We start from the raw sequence: 23,728 nt of genomic DNA, 5'->3' as shown, positions 1-23,728 counted from the left end.
TCCATATCACATGCTTCCCCATTGATATACATAGATTGACCACCTCCTTATTTGTACAATTTTCATTCAGTCCCATTATTAACAACTCTTCCCAGTTTGGAATATCTTCCTTTTCTCTTAGTTGATTTATCAAACCTTTTAAAATCTTAAAAAATTCTTTCAATTCATCACAATATAAAAACAAATGTAAAAATCCTTCATCCTCTTTTTTACATACTTTACACAAAGCATTTTGTGTCAAACCAATTTTACATAGTTTCATCTCGGAAAAAACGACTTTATGCCTTATAAAATAATCCAACGCTTCCATTTTTACATCTAAGAACCTCCATTTAACATTCCTCCATATATTATTTTCATCTAATCCAGGAAAATGCTCAATCCAAAACTCATTTACTTTTGGTTTTGTGAAAACAGATTCCCTAAAACATGTGTAAAACATCTTCACAGTACAAGAGTTAAAATCATATTCCTTCTTCCCAACTTTAAAAGACACTTCTACTTTCTCTTCCTCTTTTTCCCCACTCTCTATTATTTCAATCCACTCTTTTGGTATTGCTTTCTTTACAACATCATATTGTTTCTTTAAAGTACTGACATTGAAATCCTCTTTTGCTTCTTCTAAAGCATCAATGACAAACTGAAGAGGAAGAAACCCATTTTTATACTCATATAAAATATCTCTTACTCTTTTTATATCTACATCTAGCCACTTTTTAAAAAACACATCTGTTCCATCTGTAGTAATCTTTGCATTTAAAAACAGAGGTTGATTCAAAATTGTTTCTCTTCCTTGTGGCTTAAAATCAATATGTGGTAAGAAATCCCTCCATGCCTCTAAAACCTCTTTATAAAAATCTGGTATTCCTTTTATCATTCCTTTTTTAACTCTCATCCATAAAATATCATCCCCTATTCTCAAATTTGAACATTTGTTTAAAAAATGTTTCATTATTACTTTCCATTCCTCCATCTTTTCTCTATTTAGATATTTCTTTACAGTTTTCACTCTCATACTCTTCTTCCTCTGCTCAACATCCATTAACCCTAACCCTCCTTCTTCTTGAGAACCAATTAAAGTCTTATGTGCAATTCTAGGAGGCTTATTATTCCATAAAAAATCCAACACAATACCCTTTACTCTCTGTTCTACCCACATTGGCATTGCAGTTACAGATAAATTATACCACATCTTAGAGAGCATTAGACTATTAACAATTAAAACTCTTCCTTTCAACTCCAAATCTCTCACTTTCCAAAAAACCAATCTTCTTTTCATTTCTCCCACAATCTCTTCCCATCTTTTATCTCTTGAACTCTTTTCATCTTTCCCCAAATTTACTCCTAAAATCTTAATTTCTTCCTTTTCATTAAAAGCAATGCAAGCTGGTAATGCTGGCGCTTCTCCAAATCTCATAAAAGCAGTTTTTTCCACATTTATCTTTGCACCTGTTGCTTTACAAAATTTCTGCATGAGTTCCATTGCTATTCTAATGCTCTCTAAATCTTCTATTATCAAGGTGGTATCATCCGCGTACTGAAAAATCTTTTGTCCTTCCCTTCCATTTTCAATATTTATACTTTTTATTCTTTGATCCTTTTTAATCATCATTCCTAGAGACTCTGCGACCAAGGAATACAACTGTGCTGACAATGGACAGCCCTGCCTTATGGATCTAGTTATCTTAAAAGCATCCGTTAAAAAACCATTACATTTAATAAAACTCATTGCATCCTTATACAATATCTTAATCCATTTTCTAAAATTACCCCCAAAACCAAAACGTTTTAAACTCGCAAATAAAAACTCATGCTCCACCCTATCAAACGCTTTTTCAAAATCCATGCTTATCACATATCCACTCTTCTTTTCTTCATTCATATAACTTATCACATCCCTTATGTTGCTAACTGTATCTGATATATCTCTCCCCTGAACTCCATATGCTTGATTTGATAAAATTATCTTAGGTAACACTCTTTTCAGTCTGTTTGCTAAAATTTTTGCTAAAATTTTAAAATCTACATTTAGCATAGTGATTGGTCTATAATTTTTTAAATCCTCCCTTTCCCCTTTTCTCTTGAATATTATTTTCACTAGACCCATTTTCATTGCTTGATTAATCTCTCCCTTTTTAAAAATCTCATCATACACTTGTTTTAGTATTTTCAATAATTTATCCTTAAAAGCTTTATAAAACTCATTTGTTATTCCATCTATACCTGGACTTTTATTCACCTTTAATTGATTAATAGCTTCTTCTATCTCTTCTATTTTTATCTCCGCATCACACTCATCTTTGTCTTGATTATTAACTGTAGCTGTTATCGTCTCCAATATACAGTCTTTTTCCCCATCATCTATTCCTTGTGTCTTAAACAATTCTTCATAAAAATCTTTTACCTCCTTTAATATTTCTTTTGTTTCTTTTACTTTCCTTCCATCTTTGCATTTTATTTCTTTTATCGTTTCTGCCTTTTTCCTACTTCTTTCCAGATTAAAAAAGAATTTTGTGCATTTTTCTCCCTCCACAGTATATTTTGCCTTACTTCTTATCATTGCACCTCTATACTTTTCCTCCTCTATTTTACTTAAATCCTCTTCTAACAAAACAACCTTCTGCACATCAACGTCCTCTTTACTTAATTCTTCATTTAATTCTTTTCTGATATTCCTTTCTTTTTGTTTCTTAACTCGTTGTAGAAATTTACAATATTTTATTGTAGATTTCTTTATTTCATATTTTACATTATCCCACCATATCCTTTTGTTTTCTACAAACAAACTACTTTCCTTTTCTTTGTCTATAATTTTTTCTATTTCCATTCTATAAGATTCATTTTTTAAAATCTCTGCATTTAAAATCCAAACTCCTGGCCCCCTCTCCATTTTATTAAAATCCATCAAAATAAACACAAAACTATGATCACTTAATGTTGTTTCCTTATAGTACACCTTTTCAATATATTGCTCTAAAAATCTTGTGTTTAACACATAATCAATCCTTGTTTGGCACAAAAAATTCTCTACTAATTGTCTTCTTGAATATTCTCTTCTTTTTTCATTCCTATCCCTCCATATATCAATTAAGTCATTTTCTTCCATTAAAACATTCAGCTCTTTTCTTGCAGTATCTGTTCTATAAACCATTCCTTCTGCCATATCCATTTTGCTAAAAACTGTATTGAAATCACCTATTAAAATTACTTTCTTATGCTTTAGTGTAAAACTCCTTAAATCATGAAAGAAACTCCTCTTTTCCTTTTCTTCTGTTGGTGCATGTAAGTTGCATAAAACAAAAGTTTCATCCTCACTACTTATTTCTACTGCTAAACATTTTCCATTTCCATCATCAAATACCACATTCCATTTATCCTTCATATACTTATCAATTAAAATTGCTACTCCCCTTCCTTTTCTTCCATCCCCATTATTATATATTATTTCCCCATTCCATCTTTTTTTTAAATCTTCCATTGATTCATCTTTCCAATTAGTTTCTTGTAATACAATTATATTTTCCTCTTTACACATTTCTTTCATTTTTTCAAATTTCACCACATTCAACAAACCTCTTGCATTCCAAGATACAATTCTTAAGACCATTAAAGATAATAAATATTTAAAAATATTCATCATTTCATTTTTCTTCCTCTTCCTCCACTATACTTCTTAAAACCTCACATTTCCCTCTAAATGTAGCTTTTTCTTTCATTTTTTCTTTTCTCTTTCTAGCACAGTCAATATTTGGTTTTACCTTCAGTAGACTTCTTCTTTGCATACGAGTGAATTCTCTATCTCTTTTATATCCTTCAGACTTTTGTTTCTCAGTCTCTTTTTCATCTTCCTCTTGTTCACTCACCTCTTGTTCTTTTTTATGCTCCAGTTCTCTGCCCTTTAATGAAGTCTCCTCTAGTGTCCTTTCTTCTTCCATCATTTGTTCTTCTTTTTCTCTCTGTGTTCCATTTGTCTCCACTTCCCTTTCAACTTCTGCCTGCTCACCACCATAATTTTTCTCCTCTTCTTCCACTTCTTTATGAATTTGTCTGCACTCTACCTCGGAGTCAGTCTCTTTGTTTGGTCTCTCCTCATTTACCATCCAACATTCACATTTCACAAGAACTTTGTGGCAATCTGGGCATCTCACTGCATCACAGTCCCGTGCAAAATGGCCTTGCTCCTCACATAGGTGACATTTGAAGTCTGGACAGTCTCTTAAGATATGTCCCGGATTCAAACACATACGACAAGTCTTCACCTGTCTGTCATGTATTATCCGGAAAAACTGTGTTCCCTCCGCTGTCTCAAATTTTGTGCTATATGGTAATGAAACCACCTGATCTGGAAACTTAACACGCACAAATCTCGTTCCATCTTCCACTTCAGTGCCTGGATATAGCCTTCTTTTAATTTGTGATGTTGGATGTACGCCCCAATTATCCAATTTATTAAAAATGTCTTTGTCTTCAAGATAAGCCGGTAGATGCATAAACGATACAACATATTCCCTTGTCTGTAGTTTTCTAATTACACAATCCTTTCCTTTAATAGTTATTCCGTCCAGTAGAATGTCACACATGTCCTCATTTCTTAAAGTGATTTCATATTCTCTGCCCAGCCTGGGCCTTACCGCCAAGATATGTCCTCCTCCAATTTTCTCTGTCACCATCTTGATGATATCCTCAGCTTTTCCATCTTGTACTCCCTCTAAATCAATTATCACGGTTGCTTCTTTTGAATATTTTCTTCCTCTTTCATTTCTTCTGTTATGTTCTCCATTGATTCCTTTGTCCACACTTCGTCGTTTGTCCAATCCTTTGTCAATATCCGTTTGTATTTCACCAGCCATTTCCATGTCGTTTTCCATAAGATCCGTCCTTTAATCCAAGAGATAAATTAAATCAAAAACAAAACACCCTCCAGACAGCATTAAGCTGCTGGAAGGTGGTTAAAGCAAAACAAACAAACAAAATGATACTATCAAATCAAAAACTTTAGCAAAACAAAAAATATAAACAAATAAGGGAGAGCCTTCCTCTCCAACTACAGCCCAGTACTTCCTGTCTGACTCAATAGCGCCCTCAGGTTGGTATGGCCGTAAGCGAAGTCTGCTGCAAAGATAGGGCTATTTAAAGAGCAGCCAATCTTATCGCCAGTACATTATATAAGTAGGAAAGAAAGCCCAAAAGCTTAAAGCACCTGGTATTCCTAGGCAGTCTCTCATCAAAGTACTAACCAGACCTAAACCTGCTAAGATTCAGAGATCGGGCATTGACTCTTTTTTTTTTTTTTTTAATGAAAGATTATTATATAATTCGTGAAATTTTCCAAAAAGATTAAAGCACCTGGTATTCCCAGGCAGTCTCCCATCCATGTACTAACCAGGCCCAAACCTGCAAATATTCAGAGATCGGGCATTGACTCTATTTTTTGGCAAAATTATTATATACTAAGTGAAAAATGTCCAAAAAGCTTACAGCACCTGGTATTCCCAGCCGGTCTCCCATCCAAGTACTAACCAGGCCCAAACCTGCTTAGCTTCCGAGATCAGACGAGATCGGGCATAGCCAGGTTGGTATGGCCGTAAGCGAAGTCTGCTGCAAAGAGAGGGCTATTTAAAGAGCAGCCAATCTTATCGCCAGTACATTATATAAGTAGGAAAGAAAGCCCAAAAGCTTAAAGCACCTGGTATTCCAAGGCAGTCTCTCATCAAAGTACTAACCAGGCCCAAACCTGCAAATATTCAGAGATCGGGCATTGACTCTATTTTTTTGCCAAATTATTATATACTAAGTGAAAAATTTCCAAAAAGCTTACAGCACCTGGTATTCCCAGGCGGTCTCCCATCCAAGTACTAACCAGGCCCAAACCTGCTTAGCTTCCGAGATCAGACGAGATTTTTTTTTTTTTTTTTTTTTTTTTTTTTTTTTTATTAACAAATTTAAAATATTTCATTAAAAACATTGTACACATTTTCCACAGAAGCATAACAAACAAAAACAATAATTATTTGCCACAGGTTTGATAAAAGCCATTTCTCTAAACACCAAACACATTTATTTCACTTTACATTCAATAAATAACCTTTTATCTCCATTTTTCTTTTTGAAATACAATTAAGGCATTAGCATACCATGATACAATGTATAAAAACATTATAATAATAAATAATAATACAAATTTAAACCAAACATTGTATTCTTAGTCTACCTCCTCCTCCTCATCTTCCCTCAACACTTGAAATTTATTCTCAAACAAATGTTTCCCCTTATTGTATTTTTCCCTAAAATGTCTTTTTTTTCTGGCCACATTCACATTTGGTATTACCTTAAGGGTTCTCATTCTTAATGTCACCCTTTTGTCCTTTCTATCATCCATTCTGTCCACTCCTTTCTCCTCTTCAGTTATCTCTTGCATTTCCTCCTCCTTTTCTTTTAGTCCTTGGTTCTCCATTTCCTCCAATGCCCCTTGTGTTACTTCCTGTGATGTCAATATTCCTTTGTCCATTTCTCCTTCCAGCCTTTTCTCTTCCAATTCCATTTCTTTCTCCTCTTCAGTTATCTCTTGCATTTCCTCCTCCTTTTCTTTTAATCCTTGGTTCTCCATTTCCTCCAATACCCCTTGTGTTACTTCCTGTGATGTCAATATTCCTTTGTCCATTTCTCCTTCCAGCCTTTTCTCTTCCAATTCCTTCTTATTTTCCACAATAGCCTCTTTATTCACACCATCCTCTTCCTCATTCTCTCCACCATTTTGTAATTCAGTTTCTTTTGACATTCGCCCTCCTACACCTTCTGACTCTTTATTTTGAATTTCATTCTCCATCCAACACTCACATCTTATGATCACCTTTCTGCAATCCAGGCACTTAATTGCATCGCAATCCCTTGCGTAATGACCCTGGCCATTGCACTGATGACATTTAAAATCTGGACAGTCTTTGAACACATGTCCCGGATTCATGCACAATCGACAGGTTTTAACCTGACGATCATGCATGATCCTGAAATACTGTGTTCCCTCCTCCGTATCAAACTTTGTACTGTATGGCAGAGACACTACTTCTTTAGGAAATTTCACCCTTAGGTACCTTGTACCATCCGCAATGTCTGTGCCTGGATACATTCTTCTTATGATGTCTGAAACAGGTGTTACGCCCCAATTTTGTAATTTAATTAAAATGTCAGAGTCCTCAATATAGGCTGGCAAATGTATGAAAGAAACCACATACTCCCTTGTTTTCAGTTGTCGAATCTCACACAGTTTTCCTTTTATCATTAATCCTTCATCTAATCCATCGCACGCCTCCCTGTTTATCAGTGTAATTTCATATTCTTTTACTTGCCTTGGTCTGACTGCTAGAATCTTTCCTCCTCCAATCCTTTCGTTCACTGCTTTGATAATGTCCTCTGCTCTTGCATCTCTCTGATCCGCCATGTCAACAATTACTGTAGCCTCTTTAGAGTAAATCCTCTTGTTATAATCCATTCGTCCTTGTCCATCTCGTTGTTCTTTATCCATTTCTTTGTCTGTTAGCACTCGTCTTCCTCCTGCCATGTCCACTTCTTTGCCATGTAATCCATCCATTTTTCAAACAAAAGAAAAATTTCTCCCCAGACAGCAAACTGCTGCTGGGAAGTATAAAAACTATAACAAACAAAAATCAATAAGTTGCAAAAGAAATAAATCTTTACGCAGATAAAACAAAACAAAAAACACAAGGTGAGCCTCTCTCACCTACTGCCTACTACAAACTGCCAACTCACTTCCTGTGTGGCTCACTAGCGTTGCCAGGTTGGTTTGGCCGTAAGCGAAGTTTGCTGCAAAGAGAGGGCTATTTAAAGACCAGCCAATCTTATCGCCAGTACATTATATAAGTAGGAAAGAAAACCCAAAAACTTAAAGCACCTGGTATTCCTAGGCAGTCTCTCATCAAAGTACTAACCAGACCTAAACCTGCTAAGATTCAGAGATCGGGCATTGACTCTATTTTATGGCAAAATTATTATAAACTAAGTGAAAAATGTCCAAAAAGCTTACAGCACCTGGTATTCCCAGGCGGTCTCCCATCCAAGTACTAACCAGGACCAAACCTGCTTAGCTTCCGAGATCAGACGAGATCGGCCAAAGCCAGGTTGGCATGGCTGTAAGCGAAGTCTGCTGCAAAGAGAGGGCTATTTAAAGAGCAGCCAATCTTATCGCCAGTACATTATATAAGTAGGAAAGAAAGCCCAAAAGCTTAAAGCACCTGGTATTCCTAGGCAGTCTCTCATCAAAGTACTAACCAGACCTAAACCTGCTAAGATTCAGAGATCGGGCATTGACTCTTTTTTTTTTTTTTTTTTTTTTTTTTTAATGAAAGATTATTATATAATTCGTGAAATTTTCCAAAAAGATTAAAGCACCTGGTATTCCCAGGCAGTCTCCCATCCATGTACTAACCAGGCCCAAAGCTGCAAATATTCAGAGATCGGGCATTGACTCTATTTTTTGGCAAAATTATTATATACTAAGTCAAAAATGTCCAAAAAGCTTACAGCACCTGGTATTAACAGGCAGTCTCCCATCCATGTACTAACCAGGCCCAAACCTGCTAAGATTCAGAGATCCGGCATTGACTCTATTTTTTGGCAAAATTATTATATACTAAGTGAAAAATTTCCAAAAAGCTTACAGCACCTGGTATTCCCAGGCGGTCTCCCATCCAAGTACTAACCAGGCCCAAACCTGCTTAGCTTCCGAGATCAGACGAGATTTTTTTTTTTTTTTATTATAAAAAATTTACATTCATTTAATTTGTTTCATACAGTTACAATCCATGACATTATTATTCATATTTCCCCCATAGCCAGTTTACACCATTTTCTTTCATTTCCAACATTGGATTCCCTCTTACAATCATTTCTATAAAATCATCCTCTTTGTTTTCCATTGAGAAATAATTCCATAACAGTCTCACAGAGTATTCCATCCTGTTTTTAAAGATTATCCACACATCAACATTTTTCCCATCATATTTCGCCATGTTTCTTCTCAACCATATTACATACTTTGCTATTGTTACACATAAATTAAAGGTATACATATTGCAGTCATTATGACCAAATAAAAACATTGTTTCCCACTTCTTTTGGTCCTCATCATACTTCCCCTCCAAAATTTCTTTTGCAATTTCCTTCATTTTTCTCATAAAATCATCTAACCTTTCACAATAAAAAAACAGATGTAACAGTCCTTCCTTTTCTTTCATACACACTTTACACTTTGCATCATTTTGAATTCCTATTTTATGTAATCTCATCTCTGTTAATATACAATTGTGTCTCAATAAATAATTAAAATTCTCTAAAATTGGTTCCATATATTTCAACCTCACGTTTCCCCAAATTTCATTTTCATTTAAGTCATCATATCTTTCTTTCCAGTAGTTCAAAGCTACTGGTTTTGTAAAAGCGATAGACCTAAAAATACTATACACATTCCTTACTTTGCATAAATTAAAATGAACGTTTTCCCCATTTAACCTTTTAAAAAATACATCTGGAAATTCATTCTCATCCCCACTCTCATAGTTTTCAATTCTTTCAATCCAGTCCTTTGGTATCGCTTTCTTTAAATCCTCATATTGTCCTTCTAACTTCCTTCTCCACGCCCTTTTGCCCCCCTCTCTCAATGCATCCACAACTGCCTGTAAAGGTACATAACCCTCTATCACCTCATACAATAGATCTTTTATTTGTCTCAAACCACAATCCCACCATTCTTTATAATACATGACCTTACCGTCCCTTATGATATTCGGATTTAAAAACAATGGTTGTTCTAAAAGCTGGGCCCTTCCTTTAGGTAAAATCAGTACATTTTCTAAAAATTCCCCCCATGATTCCAAAACCTCCACATAAAAACATGGCAGACCTTTTAACATCCAGCTTTTCATTTTCATCCATAAAACATTACATCCCATATTACATTTTTCCAGGTAATATTCCATGACTCTTTTCCAAATTACATCACTTTTGCTCTCTAGAAACTTCTGAACTGTTTTAATTCTCAGCGTTCTCATTCTTAAAAATGGATCTAAAAGTCCCAATCCTCCCTCCTTTAGGTTTCCAAGTAATGTATCATATGCAATCTTAGGCCTTCCATTTCCCCATAAAAACTTTAAAACCAATTCTTTCATTTTTTTGTAGTACAGATGAGGCAATGGGGTTACTCCCAACACATACCAGACTTTCGACAGCATCAATGAATTTATAATTAAAACTTTCCCCCTTAGCTTTAAATCTCTCATTTGCCAAAATCTCAGTCTTTTTCCAATTCCATTTAAAACACCTTCCCAATTCAAAGTGTCTGCCTTATTAGAATCAATACCAACCCACAACCCCAAAATCTTGATGTGCTGCATTTCCTCCTTGAATTGTATATGCTGCGGTATTTCCTCTACTCTGCCAATCCTCATACACACACTTTTCCCCACATTTACTTTGGCTCCCGACCCTTTACAATATCTTTCTAAAATCCCCATTGCCCTATCAATACTTTGGATGTCTTCTACCAACAAGGTTGTATCATCTGCATACTGATACACTGCTTCTCTTTGGAAATGGTTCTTTATTTGTATTCCTTTGATTTCTCTGTCTGCCTTAATAGCCAAACCAAGTGGCTCGGCTACCAGAGAGTAAAGTAAGGCAGACAGTGGGCATCCTTGCCTGATCGACCTTGTTGGTTGAAAACAATCCGTTAAAAAACCATTGCATTTTATGCATGTTAACACATCTGAGTAAAAAATCCAAATCCATTTTCTAAAATTTTCTCCAAAACCAAAAGCCTTAAGAACATCAAATAAAAACTCATGCTCTACCCTGTCAAATGCCTTTTCTAAATCCAGACTTATTAAAAATCCCCCCTTTCCCTTCTCCTTCATATAATAAATTGTGTCTCTTATACTTTTAACCACATCTACTATATCTCTTCCTTGCACCCCGTATGCCTGTGTTGTTTTTATTATTTTTGGTAAAACCTTTTTTAATCTGTTTGCTAATACTTTTGCTAATATTTTAAAATCTGTATTCAACATGGATATAGGTCTAAAATTTTTAAGATCTTTTGGATTACCGCTTTTTTTGTAAATCATTTTTACCATGCCTATCTTCATTTTTTCACTCAACACCCCCTTCTTGAAAATTTCTTCAAAAACTTCTTTTAAAATTGGCACTAACATTTCTCTAAAAGTTTTATAAAATTCATTAGTCAAACCATCCACACCAGGGCTCTTTCCAGGTTTTAACTGTTGAATTGCAATATCTATTTCTTCTTCCTTAATTTCTTCATCACACAAAATCCTGTCCTCACCTGTTAACTTAGATTTAATTTGTTTAATCAAAAACTCCTCATCATTTTTTCCTATACCTTGTCCCTTAAACATGTCCATGTAATAGTGCTTTACTGTTTTCAAAATTTCTTTAGTTTCTGTTTCTATTTCCCCTTTTTTATTTAAGACTTCTTTCAATAGATCAGCCTTCTGCCTATTTTGTTCTAAATTAAAGAAAAATTTTGTGCATCTTTCTCCCTCTACTGCATATTTTGCTTTACTTCTTATAATTGCACCCTTACATTTTTCCTCTTCTAATATCTTTAATTTATCTTGTAGCATTATTATTTTTTCAATTTCCTCTTTTCCATTGCTTTCTGACACTTTACTTAACTCATTATTCAGGAGTTTGGTTAATTCGGTTTCCTTCTGTCTTTCTAATTTTCTGACATTTTTGCTGTATTCTATTGAACATGTCTTTATTTCCCACTTAACACTATCCCACCATACTCTTTTCTCTTCCCTATACATTCTATTAATTTTGCTTTCTTCCACAATCCCTTTAATACTTTCCTGATATGCATTACTCTTTAAAATCTTTGCATTTAAAACCCACACTCCCCCTCCCCTTTTCACACTTGAAGAATCTAATGTTAAAAATAAGAGAGAATGATCACTAAGACCAACTCGTTTATAATAAACATTAGTAATATTCCCTTGCATTTCCTCTGTACATAAAATATAATCAATCCTACTTTGTTTCAGTTCTTTTAAAACAAATTGTCTTCTTGAAAATTGCCTACTCGTTCTATTTCTTTCTCTCCACACATCAATCAATTTAAAATCCCCCATCAGTTTGTTCAACTCCTCCCTTCCCTTATCAGTCTTAAAAACCATATTACTTGCTAAGTCTAATTCTGTAAAAACAGTATTAAAATCCCCCATTAAAATCACCCTTTCATTAATTCTTACATTTGCAGATATTGTTTTAAAAAATTCCACCTTTTGCTTTTCTTCATTTGGAGCATGTATGTTACATATTGTACATCTCTCATTTCCTTTTTCTATTTCAACAGCTAAACATTTCCCTGCTCCATCATTAAACACCACACTTTCTTTTTCACACACCTCTCTTCTTATTAAAATAGCAACCCCTTTCCCAGTTTTCTCTGTACCATTATTACAATGTATATTCCCATCCCATAAATTTTCAAACCTTTTAACACAATAATTTTTCCAATTCGTTTCTTGTAATACAAATACATCCACCCCTCTACATAATTCCCTCATATTTTCAAATTTCTCCACATCCATTAAACCTCGTGCATTAAATGAAACAACTCTTAAAAACATAAAAACAATATAAAATAAATAGTTAAAACATTTCATTTTTTTTTTCAGTCATGCTCCATATCTCTCAGTACATCAAATCTGTTCTCACAACCCTCCTTGTCTTTTAATATTCCCTGCCTTAAAAATCTTTTCTTTGCAATGTCTATATTGTGTGTTACCTTTAAAGTTCTTCTTCTTTGTATTCCTTCTCGTTCTTTCCTACGTTTCTCTTCTCCTTTTCTCTCCATTCTCCTCTCCTGATAACCTTCCTCGTCGTTTTGTTGTTCCCCATGTTCTTCGCTCATATCCATAGTCTTTTGCACAGTCCATTGAGATGTTGTTATTTCTCCATCTAGTTCTTTCTTCTTTTCTCCTGTGTCCCCCTGATGTTCTTTCTCTCCATTGTCCTCTCTCAGTCCACAGTGTTTCTCTTCTCCTTTTCTCTCCATTCTCCCCTCCTGATAATCTTCCTCATTGTTTTTTTGTTCCTCCTGTTCTTTGCTTATTTCCATGGTCCTTTGCACCGTCCCTTGTGATATTGTTTTTTCTCCATCATTTTCTTTTTCCTCTCCTCCTGTGTCTGCTTGATGTTCTTCCTCTTCATTTTCCTCTCCCAGTCCACAATCTTCCATCTCCTTGTTTAAAACATTGTCCATCTCGGTTTCCCTCTGCTTTTGCCCACCCACATTAACAACCATATCTGTTTCTTGTTCACTACTATTTTCTCCCTCCCCCATCCAACATTCGCACCTCACCAACACTTTCCTACATTCCGGGCACTTCACTGCATTGCAGCTTCTTGCCAAGTGCCCCTGCTCTTTGCACTGGTAACAAATAAAGTCCGGGCAATCTTTAAATACATGTCCTGGATCCATACACAATCTACAGGTTTTCACCTGCCGATCGTGTATAATCCGAAAGTACTGTGTGCCCTCAGCAGTCTCAAACTTGCTGCTATATGGTAGAGATACAACTTCCTTTGGGAACCTGACCTTTACATATCTCGTACCATCTGCTATTTCAGTACCCGGATATGTTCTTCTCTTAATGTTGGTTGAGGGAGTTACACCCCATGCCTCCAATTTATCTAATATATCCTGATCATCAACATATGCAGGCAAATGCATAAAAGAAACAACATATTCTCTTACTTGTAGCTTTCTAATCTCACAAAATTGTTGCTTGATTCTTAGTCCATCCTCTAGCTTTTCACACTCCTCCTCATTTGATAATGTGATCTCGAATTCTTTGCCTTGTCTTGGTCTTATCGCCAAAATCTTTCCTCCTCCAATTTTTTCATTCACTTCTTTGATAATATCCTGCACCGATCCATCTCTCACCTCTGCCAGATCCACAATTACAGTTGCTTCCTTTGAATAAATAATCATTTTCTTTGCCTCGTTGTATCCAAGCCGTTGTCCTGTAGTGTTTTCCGTGTCAAAGTCCCTGCGTCTTTCTCCTGCCATTTCCTTGTTCATTTCCATGTAATCAGTCCAATTTTGAAAAAATAACAAAACAAAACCTCCAAAAATAAAAATCCTCCCCAGACAGCCTAGGCTGCTGGGAAGTGTTTGAACTTAAAAACAAAACAAAACAGAAAAACAGAAAAAAAGCTAACTTTAAACAAAAAATGGGTTTACAAACAACAATGGTGAGCCTACTCTCACCCACTACTGCCACCTCACTTCCTGCTAGCACTCTAGCGTTGCCAGGTTGGTATGGCCGTAAGCGAAGTCTGCTGCAATGAGAGGGCTATTTAAAGACCAGCCAATCTTATCGCCAGTACAATATATAAGTAGGAAAGAAAACCCAAAAGCTTAAAGCACCTGGTATTCCTAGGCAGTCTCTCATCAAAGTACTAACCAGACCTAAACCTGCTAAGATTCAGAAATCGGGCATTGACTCTATTTTTTGGCAAAATGATTATAAACTAAGTGAAAAATGTCCAAAAAGCTTACAGTACCTGGTATTCCCAGGCGGTCTCCCATCCAAGTACTAACCAGGCCCAAACCTGCTTAGCTTCCGAGATCAGACGAGATCGGGCATAGCCAGGTTGGTATGGCCGTAAGCGAAGTCTGCTGCAAAGAGAGGGCTATTTAAAGACCAGCCAATCTTATCGCCAGTACATTATATAAGTAGGAAAGAAAGCCCAAAAGCTTAAAGCACCTGTTATTCCTAGGCAGTCTCTCATCAAAGTACTAACCAGACCTTAACCTGCTAAGATTCAGAGATCGGGCATTGACTCTTTTTTTTTTTTTTTTTTTTTAATGAAAGATTATTACATAATTCGTGAAATTTTCCAAAAAGATTAAAGCACCTGGTATTCCCAGGCAGTCTCCCATCCATGTACTAACCAGGCCCAAACCTGCTAATATTCAGAGATTAGGCATTGACTCTATTTTTTGGCAAAATTATTATATACTAAGTGAAAAATGTCCAAAAAGCTTACAGCACCTGGTATTCCCAGGCGGTCTCCCATCCAAGTACTAACCAGGCCCAAACCTGCTTAGCTTCCGAGATCAGACGAGATCGGGCATAGCCAGGTTGGTATGGCGGTAAGCGATGTCTGCTGCAAAGAGAGGGCTATTTAAAGAGCAGCCAATCTTATCGCCAGTACATTATATAAGTAGGAAAGAAAGCCCAAAAGCTTAAAGCACCTGGTATTCCTAGAAAGTCTCTCATCAAAGTACTAACCAGACCTAAACCTGCTAAGATTCAGAGATCGGGCATTGACTCTATTTTTTGGCAAAATTATTATATACTAAGTGAAAAATGTCCAAAAAGCTTACAGCACCTGGTATTCCCAGGCGGTCTCCCATCCAAGTACTAACCAGGCCCAAACCTGCTAAGATTCAGAGATCGGGCATTGACTCTAGTAGGAAAGTAGGAAAAACCCAAAAGCTTAAAGCACCTGGTATTCCTAGGCAGTCTCTCATCAAAGTACTAACCAGACCTTAACCTGCTAAGATTCAGAGATCGGGCATTGACTATTTATTTATTTATTTATTTTTTTAATGAAAGATTATTATATAATTCGTGAAATTTTCCAAAAAGATTAAAGCACCTGGTATTCCCAGGCAGTCTCCCATCCATGTACTAACCACGCCCAAAGCTGCAAATATTCAGAGATCGGGCATTGACTCTATTTTTTGGCAAAATTATTATATACTAAGTGAAAAATGTCCAAAAAGCTTACAGCACCTGGTATTAACAGGCAGTCTCCCATCCATGTACTAACCAGGCCCAAACCTGCTAAGATTCAGAGATCCGGCATTGACTCTATTTTTTGGCAAAATTATTATATACTAAGTGAAAAATTTCCAAAAAGCTTACAGCACCTGGTATTCCCAGGCGGTCTCCCATCCAAGTACTAACCAGGCCCAAACCTGCTTAGCTTCCGAGATCAGACGAGATCGGGCATAGCCAGGTTGGTATGGCCGTAAGCGAAGTCTGCTGCAAAGATAGGGCTATTTAAAGAGCAGCCAATCTTATCGCCAGTACATTATATAAGTAGGAAAGAAAGCCCAAAAGCTTAAAGCACCTGGTATTCCTAGGCAGTCTCTCATCAAAGTACTAACCAGACCTAAACCTGCTAAGATTCAGAGATCGGGCATTGACTCTTTTTTTTTTTTTTTAATGAAAGATTATTATATAATTCGTGAAATTTTCCAAAAAGATTAAAGCACCTGGTATTCCCAGGCAGTCTCCCATCCATGTACTAACCAGGCCCAAACCTGCAAATATTCAGAGATCGGGCATTGACTCTATTTTTTGGCAAAATTATTATAAACTAAGTGAAAAATGTCCAAAAAGCTTACAGCACCTGGTATTCCCAGGCGGTCTCCCATCCAAGTACTAACCAGGCCCAAACCTGCTTAGCTTCCGAGATCAGACGAGATCGGGCATAGCCAGGTTGGTATGGCCGTAAGCGAAGTCTGCTGCAAAGAGAGGGCTATTTAAAGAGCAGCCAATCTTATCGCCAGTACATTATATAAGTAGGAAAGAAAGCCCAAAAGCTTAAAGCACCTGGTATTCCTAGGCAGTCTCTCATCAAAGTACTAACCAGACCTAAACCTGCTAAGATTCAGAGATCGGGCATTGACTCTATTTTTTGGCAAAATTATTATATACTAAGTGAAAAATGTCCAAAAAGCTTACAGCACCTGGTATTAACAGGCAGTCTCTCATCAAAGTACTAACCAGACCTAAACCTGCTAAGATTCAGAGATCGGGCATTGACTATTTTTTGGCAAAATTATTATATACTAAGTGAAAAATTTCCAAAAAGCTTACAGCACCTGGTATTCCCAGGCGGTCTCCCATCCAAGTACTAACCAGGCCCAAACCTGCTTAGCTTCCGAGATCAGACGAGATCGGGCATAGCCAGGTTGGTATGGCCATAAGCGAAGTTTGCTGCAAAGAGAGGGCTATTTAAAGACCAGCCAATCTTATCGCCAGTACATTATATAAGTAGGAAAGAAAACCCAAAAGCTTAAAGCACCTGGTATTCCTAGGCAGTCTCTCATCAAAGTACTAACCAGACCTAAACCTGCTAAGATTCAGAGATCGGGCATTGACTCTTTTTTTTTTTTTTTTTTTTTTTTTTTTTTAATGAAAGATTATTATATAATTCGTGAAATTTTCCAAAAAGATTAAAGCACCTGGTATTCCCAGGCAGTCTCCCATCCATGTACTAACCAGGCCCAAAGCTGCAAATATTCAGAGATCGGGCATTGACTCTATTTTTTGGCAAAATTATTATATACTAAGTGAAAAATGTCCAAAAAGCTTTACAGCACCTGGTATTAACAGGCAGTCTCCCATCCATGTACTAACCAGGCCCAAACCTGCTAAGATTCAGAGATCCGGCATTGACTCTATTTTTTTGGCAAAATTATTATATACTAAGTGAAAAATTTCCAAAAAGCTTACAGCACCTGGTATTCCCAGGCGGTCTCCCATCCAAGTACTAACCAGGCCCAAACCTGCTTAGCTTCCGAGATCAGACGAGATCGGGCATAGCCAGGTTGGTATGGCCGTAAGCGAAGTCTGTTGCAAAGAGAGGGCTATTTAAAGACCAGCCAATCTTATCGCCAGTACATTATATAAGTAGGAAAGAAAACCCAAAAGCTTAAAGCACCTGGTATTCCTAGGCAGTCTCTCATCAAAGTACTAACCAGACCTAAACCTGCTAAGATTGAGAGATCGGGCATTGACTCTTTTTTTTTTTTTTTTTTTTTTTAATGAAAGATTATTATATAATTCGTGAAATTTTCCAAAAAGATTAAAGCACCTGGTATTCCCAGGCAGTCTCCCATCCATGTACTAACACGCCCAAAGCTGCAAATATTCAGAGATCGGGCATTGACTCTATTTTTTGGCAAAATTATTATAAACTAAGTGAAAAATGTCCAAAAAGCTTACAGTACCTGGTATTCCCAGGCGGTCTCCCATCCAAGTACTAACCAGGCCCAAACCTGCTTAGCTTCCGAGATCAGACGAGATCGGGCATAGCCAGGTGGTATGGCGGTAAGCTAAGTCTGCTGCAAAGAGAGGGCTATTTAAAGAGCAGCCAATCTTATCGCCAGTACATTATATAAGTAGGAAAGAAAGCCCAAAAGCTTAAAGCACCTGGTATTCCTAGAAAGTCTCTCATCAAAGTACTAACCAGACCTAAACTTGCTAAGATTCAGAGATCGGGCATTGACTCTATTTTTTGGCAAAATTATTATATACTAAGTGAAAAATGTCCAAAAAGCTTACAGCACCTGGTATTCCCAGGCGGTCTCCCATCCAAGTACTAACCAGGCCTAAACCTGCTAAGATTCAGAGATCGGGCATTGACTCTAGTAGGAAAGTAGGAAAGAAAACCCAAAAGCTTAAAGCACCTGGTATTCCTAGGCAGTCTCTCATCAAAGTACTAACCAGACCTAAACCTGCTAAGATTCAGAGATCGGGCATTGACTATTTTTTGGCAAAATTATTATAAACTAAGTGAAAAATGTCCAAATAGCTTACAGCACCTGGTATTCCCAGGGGGTCTCCCATCCAAGTACTAACCAGGCCCAAACCTGCTTAGCTTCCGAGATCAGACGAGATCGGGCATAGCCAGGTTGGTATGGCCGTAAGCGAAGTCTGCTGCAAAGATAGGGCTATTTAAAGAGCAGCCAATCTTATCGCCAGTACATTATATAAGTAGGAAAGAAAGCCCAAAAGCTTAAAGCACCTGGTATTCCTAGGCAGTCTCTCATCAAAGTACTAACCAGACCTAAACCTGCTAAGATTCAGAGATCGGGCATTGACTCTATTTTTATGGCAAAATTATTATATACTAAGTGAAAAATTTCCAAAAAGCTTACAGCACCTGGTATTAACAGGCAGTCTCCCATCCATGTACTAACCAGGCCCAAACCTGCTAAGATTCAGAGATCCGGCATTGACTCTATTTTTTGGCAAAATTATTATATACTAAGTGAAAAATTTCCAAAAAGCTTACAGCACCTGGTATTCCCAGGCGGTCTCCCATCCAAGTACTAACCAGGCCCAAACCTGCTTAGCTTCCGAGATCAGACGAGATCGGGCATAGCCAGGTTGGTATGGCCGTAAGCGAAGTCTGTTGCAAAGAGAGGGCTATTTAAAGACCAGCCAATCTTATCGCCAGTACATTATATAAGTAGGAAAGAAAACCCAAAAGCTTAAAGCACCTGGTATTCCTAGGCAGTCTCTCATCAAGGTACTAACCAGACCTAAACCTGCTAAGATTCAGAGATCGGGCATTGACTCTTTTTTTTTTTTTTTTTTTTTTTAATGAAAGATTATTATATAATTCCGTGAAATTTTCCAAAAAGATTAAAGCACCTGGTATTCCCAGGCAGTCTCCCATCCATGTACTAACCACGCCCAAAGCTGCAAATATTCAGAGATCGGGCATTGACTCTATTTTTTGGCAAAATTATTAATATACTAAGTGAAAAATGTCCAAAAAGCTTACAGCACCTGGTATTAACAGGCAGTCTCCCTTCCATGTACTAACCAGGCCCAAACCTGCTAAGATTCAGAGATCCGGCATTGACTCTATTTTTTGGCAAAATTATTATATACTAAGTGAAAAATTTCCAAAAAGCTTACAGCACCTGGTATTCCCAGGCGGTCTCCCATCCAAGTACTAACCAGGCCCAAACCTGCTTAGCTTCCGAGATCAGACGAGATCGGGCATAGCCAGGTTGGTATGGCCGTAAGCGAAGTCTGCTGCAATGAGAGGGCTATTTAAAGACCAGCCAATCTTATCGCCAGTACATTATATAAGTAGGAAAGAAAACCCAAAAGCTTAAAGCACCTGGTATTCCTAGGCAGTCTCTCATCAAAGTACTAACCAGACCTAAACCTGCTAAGATTCAGAGATCGGGCATTGACTCTTTTTTTTTTTTTTTTTTTTTTAATGAAAGATTATTATATAATTCGTGAAATTTTCCAAAAAGATTAAAGCACCTGGTATTCCCAGGCAGTCTCCCATCCATGTACTAACCACGCCCAAGCTGCAAATATTCAGAGATCGGGGCATTGACTCTATTTTTTGGCAAAATTATTATATACTAAGTGAAAAATTTCCAAAAAGCTTACAAGCACCTGGTATTCCCAGGCGGTCTCCCATCCAAGTACTAACCAGGCCCAACCTGCTTAGCTTCCGAGATCAGACGAGATCGGGCATAGCCAGGTTGGTATGGCCGTAAGCGAAGTCTGCTGCAATGAGAGGGCTATTAAAGACCAGCCAATCTTATCGCCAGTACATTATATAGTAGGAAAGAAAACCCAAAAGCTTAAAGCACCTGGTATTCCTAGGCAGTCTCTCATCAAAGTACTAACCAGACCTAAACCTGCTAAAGATTCAGAATCGGGCATTGACTCTATTTTTTGGCAAAATTATTATAAACTAAGTGAAAAATGTCCAAAAAGCTTACAGTACCTGGTATTCCCAGGCGGTCTCCCATCCAAGTACTAACCAGGCCCAAACCTGCTTAGCTTCCGAGATCAGACGAGATCGGGCATAGCCAGGTTGGTATGGCGGGTAAGCTAAGTCTGCTGCAAAGAGAGGGCTATTTAAAGAGCAGCCAATCTTATCGCCAGTACATTATATAAGTAGGAAAGAAAGCCAAAAGCTTAAGCACCTGGTATTTCCTAGAAAGTCTCTCATCAAAGTACTAACCAGACCTAAACCTGCTAAGATTCAGAGATCGGGCATTGACTCTATTTTTTTGGCAAAATTATTATATACTAAGTGAAAAAATGTCCAAAAAGCTTACAGCACCTGGTATTCCCAGGCGGTCTCCCATCTAAGTACTAACCAGGCCCAAACCTGCTAAGATTCAGAGATCGGGGCATTGACTCTAGTAGGAAAGTAGGAAAGAAAAACCAAAAGCTTAAAGCACCTGGTATTCCTAGGCAGTCTCTTCATCAAAGTACTAACCAGACCTAAACCTGCTAAGATTCAGAGATCGGGCATTGACTATTTTTTGGCAAAATTATTATAAACTAAGTGAAAAATGTCCAAATAGCTTACAGCACCTGGTATTCCCAGGGGGTCTCCCATCCAAGTACTAACCAGGCCCAAACCTGCTTAGCTTCCGAGATCAGACGAGATCGGGCATAGCCAGTTGGTATGGCCGTAAGCGAAGTCTGCTGCAAAGATAGGGCTATTTAAAGAGCAGCCAATCTTATCGCCAGTACATTATATAAGTAGGAAAGAAAGCCCAAAAGCTTAAAGCACCTGGTATTCCTAGGCAGTCTCTCATCAAAGTACCTAACCAGACCTAAACCTGCTAAGATCAGAGATCCGGCATTGACTCTATTTTTTGGCAAATTATTATATACTAAGTGAAAAATTTCCAAAAAGCTTACAGCACCTGGTATTACCCAGGCGGTCTCCCATCCAAGTACTAACCAGGCCCAAACCTGCTTAGCTTCCGAGATCAGACGAGATCGGGCATAGCCAGGTTGGTATGGCCGTAAAGCGAAGTTCTGTTGCAAAGATAGGGCTATTTAAAGACCAGCCAATCTTATCGCCAGTACATTATATAAGTAGGAAAGAAAACCCCAAAAGCTTAAAGCATCTGGTATTCCTAGGCAGTCTCTCATCAAAGTACTAACCAGACCTAAACCTGCTAAGATTCAGAGATCGGGCATTGACTCTTTTTTTTTTTTTTTTTTTTTAATGAAAGATTATTATATAATTCGTGAAAATTTTCCAAAAGATTAAAGCACCTGGTATTCCCAGGCAGTCTCCCATCCATGTACTAACCACGCCCAAAGCTGCAAATATATCAGAGATCGGAGCATTGACTCTATTTTTTGGCAAAATTATTATATACTAAGTGAAAAATGTCCAAAAAGCTTACAGCACCTGGTATTAACAGGCAGTCTCCCATCCATGTACATAACCAGGCCCAAACCTGCTAAGATTCAGAGATCCGGCATTGACTCTATTTTTTGGCAAAATTATTATATACTAAGTGAAAAATTTCCAAAATGCTTACAGCACCTGGTATTCCCAGGCGGTCTCCCATCCAAGTACTAACCAGGCCCAAACCTGCTTAGCTTCCGAGATCAGACGAGATCGGGCGATAGCCAGGTTGGTATGGCCGTAAGCGAAGTCTGCTGCAATGAGAGGGCTATTTAAAGACCAAGCCAATCTTATCGCCAGTACATTATATAAGTAGGAAAGAAAACCCAAAAGCTTAAAGCACCTGGTATTCCTAGGCAGTCTCTCATCAAATACTAACCAGACCTAAACCTGCTAAGATTCAGAAATCGGGCATTGACTCTATTTTTGGCAAAATTATTTAAACTAAGTGAAAAGTGTCCAAAAAGCTAGCAGTACCTGTTATTCCCAGGCGGTCTCCCATCCAAGTACTAACCAGGCCCAAACCTGCTTAGCTTCGAGATCAGACGAGATCGGGCATAGCCAGGTGTGGTATGGCGGTAAGCGAGTCTGCTGCAAAGAGAGGGCTATTTAAAGAGCAGCCAATCTTATCGCCAGTACATTATACTAAGTAGGAAAAGAAACCCAAAAGCTTAAAGCACCTGGTATTCCTAGAAAGTCTCTCATCAAAAGTACTAACCAGAACCTAAACCTGCTAAGATTCAGAGATCGGGCATTGACTCTTTTTTTTTTTTTTTTTTTTTTTTTTTTAATGAAAGATTATTACATAATTCGTGAAATTTTCCCAAAAAGATTAAAGCACCTGGTATTCCCAGGCAGTCTCCCATCCATGTACTAACCAGGCCCAAACCTGCTAATATTCAGAGATTAGGCATTGACTCTATTTTTTGGCAAAATTATTATATACTAAGTGAAAAATGTCCAAAAAGCTTACAGCACCTGATATTCCCAGGCGGTCTCCCCATCCAAGTACTAACCAAGCCCAAACCTGCTTAGCTTCGGAGATCAAACGAGATCGGGCATAGCCAGGTTGGTATGGCCTGTAAGCGAAGTCTGCTGCAAAGAGAGGGCTATTTAAAGACCAGCCAATCTTATCGCCAGTACATTATATAAGTAGGAAAGAAAACCCAAAAGCTTAAAGCACCTGGTATTCCTAGGCAGTCTCTCATCAAAGTACTAACCAGACCTAAACCTGCTAAGATTCAGAGATCGGGCATTGACTCTTTTTTTTTTTTTTTTTTTTTAATGAAAGATTATTATATAATTCGTGAAATTTTCCAAAAAGATTAAAGCACCTGGTATTCCCAGGCAGTCTCCCATCCATGTACTAACCACGCCCAAAGCTGCAAATATTCAGAGATCGGGCATTGACTCTATTTTTGGGCAAAATTATTATATACTAAGTGAAAAATGTCCAAAAAGCTTACAGCACCTGGTATTAACAGGCAGTCTCCCATCCATGTACTAACCAGGCCCAAACCTGCTAAGATTCAGAGATCCGGCATTGACTCTATTTTTTGGCAAAATTATTATATACTAAGTGAAAAATTTCCAAAAAGCTTACAGCACCTGGTATTCCCAGGCGGTCTCCCATCCAAGTACTAACCAGGCCCAAACCTGCTTAGCTTCCGAGATCAGACGAGATCGG

The 23,728-nt window shown here is 37.5% G+C and overlaps 18 non-coding genes and 2 pseudogenes across 18 annotated transcripts in view; all 20 read right to left on the bottom strand.

Annotated features, from left to right (window-relative positions):
- Positions 1–5,471: 5,471 nt before the first annotated feature.
- On the bottom strand, positions 5,472–5,590 carry LOC113084245 (5S ribosomal RNA). Its single transcript, XR_003283639.1, has one exon. It is a non-coding gene; the product is annotated as a 5S ribosomal RNA (ribosomal RNA).
- A 2,444-nt stretch (positions 5,591–8,034) lies between these two features.
- On the bottom strand, positions 8,035–8,153 carry LOC113084208 (5S ribosomal RNA). Its single transcript, XR_003283608.1, has one exon. It is a non-coding gene; the product is annotated as a 5S ribosomal RNA (ribosomal RNA).
- A 6,442-nt stretch (positions 8,154–14,595) lies between these two features.
- Positions 14,596–14,714, bottom strand: LOC113084247 (5S ribosomal RNA). Its single transcript, XR_003283640.1, has one exon. It is a non-coding gene; the product is annotated as a 5S ribosomal RNA (ribosomal RNA).
- Positions 14,715–15,086: 372 nt separating this feature from the next.
- On the bottom strand, positions 15,087–15,205 carry LOC113084250 (5S ribosomal RNA). The gene has a single exon (XR_003283643.1). It is a non-coding gene; the product is annotated as a 5S ribosomal RNA (ribosomal RNA).
- A 765-nt stretch (positions 15,206–15,970) lies between these two features.
- LOC113084233 (5S ribosomal RNA) lies at positions 15,971–16,089 on the bottom strand. Its single transcript, XR_003283627.1, has one exon. It is a non-coding gene; the product is annotated as a 5S ribosomal RNA (ribosomal RNA).
- Positions 16,090–16,455: 366 nt separating this feature from the next.
- Positions 16,456–16,574, bottom strand: LOC113084232 (5S ribosomal RNA). Its single transcript, XR_003283626.1, has one exon. It is a non-coding gene; the product is annotated as a 5S ribosomal RNA (ribosomal RNA).
- Positions 16,575–16,930: 356 nt separating this feature from the next.
- On the bottom strand, positions 16,931–17,049 carry LOC113084242 (5S ribosomal RNA). The gene has a single exon (XR_003283636.1). It is a non-coding gene; the product is annotated as a 5S ribosomal RNA (ribosomal RNA).
- Positions 17,050–17,569: 520 nt separating this feature from the next.
- On the bottom strand, positions 17,570–17,688 carry LOC113084231 (5S ribosomal RNA). Its single transcript, XR_003283625.1, has one exon. It is a non-coding gene; the product is annotated as a 5S ribosomal RNA (ribosomal RNA).
- A 373-nt stretch (positions 17,689–18,061) lies between these two features.
- On the bottom strand, positions 18,062–18,179 carry LOC113084213 (5S ribosomal RNA). The gene has a single exon (XR_003283613.1). It is a non-coding gene; the product is annotated as a 5S ribosomal RNA (ribosomal RNA).
- Positions 18,180–18,655: 476 nt separating this feature from the next.
- Positions 18,656–18,774, bottom strand: LOC113084239 (5S ribosomal RNA). Its single transcript, XR_003283633.1, has one exon. It is a non-coding gene; the product is annotated as a 5S ribosomal RNA (ribosomal RNA).
- Positions 18,775–19,133: 359 nt separating this feature from the next.
- On the bottom strand, positions 19,134–19,252 carry LOC113084228 (5S ribosomal RNA). Its single transcript, XR_003283623.1, has one exon. It is a non-coding gene; the product is annotated as a 5S ribosomal RNA (ribosomal RNA).
- A 513-nt stretch (positions 19,253–19,765) lies between these two features.
- LOC113084227 (5S ribosomal RNA) lies at positions 19,766–19,884 on the bottom strand. The gene has a single exon (XR_003283622.1). It is a non-coding gene; the product is annotated as a 5S ribosomal RNA (ribosomal RNA).
- A 373-nt stretch (positions 19,885–20,257) lies between these two features.
- On the bottom strand, positions 20,258–20,376 carry LOC113084211 (5S ribosomal RNA). The gene has a single exon (XR_003283611.1). It is a non-coding gene; the product is annotated as a 5S ribosomal RNA (ribosomal RNA).
- Positions 20,377–20,595: 219 nt separating this feature from the next.
- LOC113084209 (5S ribosomal RNA) lies at positions 20,596–20,715 on the bottom strand. Its single transcript, XR_003283609.1, has one exon. It is a non-coding gene; the product is annotated as a 5S ribosomal RNA (ribosomal RNA).
- Positions 20,716–21,194: 479 nt separating this feature from the next.
- On the bottom strand, positions 21,195–21,312 carry LOC113084269 (5S ribosomal RNA). The gene has a single exon (XR_003283662.1). It is a non-coding gene; the product is annotated as a 5S ribosomal RNA (ribosomal RNA).
- Positions 21,313–21,532: 220 nt separating this feature from the next.
- LOC113084207 (5S ribosomal RNA) lies at positions 21,533–21,652 on the bottom strand. Its single transcript, XR_003283607.1, has one exon. It is a non-coding gene; the product is annotated as a 5S ribosomal RNA (ribosomal RNA).
- A 515-nt stretch (positions 21,653–22,167) lies between these two features.
- Positions 22,168–22,287, bottom strand: LOC113084249 (5S ribosomal RNA). The gene has a single exon (XR_003283642.1). It is a non-coding gene; the product is annotated as a 5S ribosomal RNA (ribosomal RNA).
- Positions 22,288–22,506: 219 nt separating this feature from the next.
- Positions 22,507–22,625, bottom strand: LOC113084219 (uncharacterized; annotated as a pseudogene).
- A 382-nt stretch (positions 22,626–23,007) lies between these two features.
- Positions 23,008–23,128, bottom strand: LOC113084218 (uncharacterized; annotated as a pseudogene).
- Positions 23,129–23,637: 509 nt separating this feature from the next.
- The window catches only part of LOC113084226 (5S ribosomal RNA), a 119-nt gene continuing 28 nt past the window's right edge, over positions 23,638–23,728 (bottom strand). The window contains exon 1 of the ribosomal RNA XR_003283621.1: positions 23,638–23,728. This exon is cut by the window's right edge and continues 28 nt beyond it. This is a non-coding gene — a ribosomal RNA (5S ribosomal RNA).

Source organism: Carassius auratus, unplaced genomic scaffold (genome assembly GCF_003368295.1).
Source record: "Carassius auratus strain Wakin unplaced genomic scaffold, ASM336829v1 scaf_tig00039865, whole genome shotgun sequence".
Classification (NCBI taxonomy): Eukaryota; Metazoa; Chordata; class Actinopteri; order Cypriniformes; family Cyprinidae; genus Carassius; species Carassius auratus.
Note: the sequence above shows the minus strand (reverse complement) of the source record. Positions and strands in the feature narration are given on the sequence as shown.